Raw genomic sequence first — 2,889 nt, 5'->3', positions numbered from 1 at the left:
TAATTCATACGTATTGGGAAATTTTTAATATAATTTTCGGTTTTGGTAACCTAAAATTAGCAAGAAACCGCCTCTAAAAACAAAATAGCAAAATAACTGTAAACTAGTGTAATCGGCGATATAATTTGAAAAATTTTCGATTTAGTTGCACACGCAGTAAATTTCTTACAGAACCTCGGAAAGGTTTAGAAAGTCTTTCTGCATATAAACTTCCAAAACTTAGTAAGTTAGTGCGATTGAAACCGGTTTCAGATGTATTGTCTCTTAGACAAAGTTGTACAGAAGGATCCCTAGACAATTCCATGTATACGGGATTTTTTCGTTTTTTGGCTTCCTGTAAATCACCCCGCACTAACGTGTTTTGGAGAACATTTTCAATATACATTTATACAATCGATATATAATCAAAAAATTAAACGTGTTTTGAAATTCATGAGTGGATATAACCACTTAAAATGAGAGCAAATCGATGCAGCTGCTAGAAGGTTTAGTAGGTATTAAGAAATCGCTGGTCTTATGTGATAAACAATTAGAATAATATTTCACTGAAAAAGTCTGTTCAAAATAAACGACTTATGAAAAAGTTAATGTTTCAGTATCAGATCGCGATTTTTGGAGGTGTTTTACAAATAATAAGATTTTATCTGGTGAAATAGTGATTTTCAATGCAGAATAAGTCCAATGACTATCAAATTAAAACTGATTTTGTGAGCCCGTATATTTTATTTGTTTGCCATTACTCGTATTTAGTTATCGTCTAATGCATGTGCAACATTTTTGCTCGCACTAAAAATGTCTATTCGACCATTTGGCTAAAGAGTTGACCTACTTTTTTGTAATTTGAAAATCTCCACTTCTCATCCCTTTCTGTTACATAACATCCACTTAAACCAACTCCCGCTCATTTCTGATATGTATATCGAAATTACAATGCTCTGCGTTAAGACTCCGTTAAATCCGCATAAGCAATGAAAGCTTCGAAACAAAGGGCTAGTGCTAGCCTCACAACTAATGAAAGTATCACAAAGCTAAGCAAATAAATTTTATTACTCGTATCAACAATATCAGCAGCTGCTTAGCGTGGCACTAGGCAAATGAGCAGGCTTATAAAGTTCTACTTAAAGCCTATTGACTTCCCACAGGCCGGTTTAAATATTACACCAGCGATTAAGTGCTTGTGTAATGGCCATATTTTACAAATAAACATATGCAATTACAAGCACACACACACAGACATACACCCACGCAAAGGCAGCTGTGTAATGCAGTCATTTCGAGTATTGAAGTAGTTACGGCGTCAACAGCGGCGAAGTGGTAACTGTATTTGGCCACTCGATATTGGTAATTGAATATTGTATAAAGTGTATTACGGCAAATTGAATCTACTGCAAATTGCACGCACACAAGCGCACAGCGCCGATTCGTAAAGCTATTTGTATTTGCCCACAGTTAAAGGTAATGAATGTGCCAGTGTGTGGGTGTGTTTGTGTGTGTGCTTTACATAACAACCGCTTGTTGCAGAATTTATTTGTTCAAATTGAATATTTGGAAGTACTAAAGGCAGATACATATATTTGTTATATGCATATATATGTATATATATGTATACATATGTAACTAAGCGCTAAATTACGATATGTGCATATATATAATACTTATATACATACATATATAAAATGTTTATGTATTTGTGTATTCGTAGCTCCATAATATGTACATGCAAGGTGGATTATGTGCTTAGATGGCAGTACACCCACACATACATACATACATATGCTCACATTAAGTTTAGTATTCAAATATTAAAAGCAATTGTATTCAACAACAACAATAACGATTATGTAAATACTCTGCAGTGAAATCTATGTAACTAGTTTTGAACTACTTTAGAACTACTTTGAACCGCAAGGCCAACTAGTCAGTCAACTACAAACAATAGACAACAACATTTTCCATACTTCGCTCACGAAAGTCAGGTCCAACTAACCGAAACAGATTTAGATGGAAACGGAGAGCGCGGTATTTGGGGTCATCAGTGCTTAAAAAATTAGAAAGAAGTGAGTGAAGTTGTCCAAATCGGACGATGGGCGTCGCACCGCCCACTTTTAGGTAAAGTTACATATTCCACGATCCGCTCGACCGCTTTCTACTAAGTTTGGTATATGGAAATCCCATGACATTTTGAAGTTACAGTGCGAAAATAGGCGCAATTGAACTGCAGCCACGCCTACTTCCATATAACACAATTTTAAATTTCATCTGCTTCGATTGCACAAATCAAGAAGCAATTAATATAACAAGATAAAATTCTGCAGGAATAATGCCCTTAGAATATGCCACCTTACGACTCAATGCAACAAAAACCCAGTACTATAGTTGACTTTTGACCGAAAATATTGGTCAATGTGTCTCATTTTTAATTGAAATTCAGAGAAATCCTTTCCTGATAGTAGTATGTCCATGTGCTACTAATGGGTTGAATCGGGTTAATACTTCCCTGAGCCTCCATATACCTAAAAAAAGATTTTTGAAGTTCTGGGTGACTTTATACCACTTATACCGGTCAATATGTGAGTTATCTTACTGAGCATGTTTTTCTTTTAGCGGTCTTAAATCGGGTGAAAACTCGCCCTGGACCCCATATATGTATGTAGCTAACAGATCGTATGTACCTAAAGGTACTACCCTGGCTTTAATCTTGCAAGAGTATGAATTGTTTGGTTATACCCGAACTTAGCGCTTCCTAACTTATTTCGATTAAAAACCTCTCAATTTTAAAAGCTCTTAAGTTTTGGTCAGAAACAAACTAGTTGAAATTTTGGTCTGAAATGAATTAGTTTGAAACTAGTTCCAAACAGTTAATTGCCGGTCTAGTTCAATTTATAATCC

This window comes from Bactrocera dorsalis, chromosome 2, assembly GCF_023373825.1.
Source record: "Bactrocera dorsalis isolate Fly_Bdor chromosome 2, ASM2337382v1, whole genome shotgun sequence".
Lineage (NCBI taxonomy): Eukaryota > Metazoa > Arthropoda > Insecta > Diptera > Tephritidae > Bactrocera > Bactrocera dorsalis.
Note: the sequence above shows the minus strand (reverse complement) of the source record.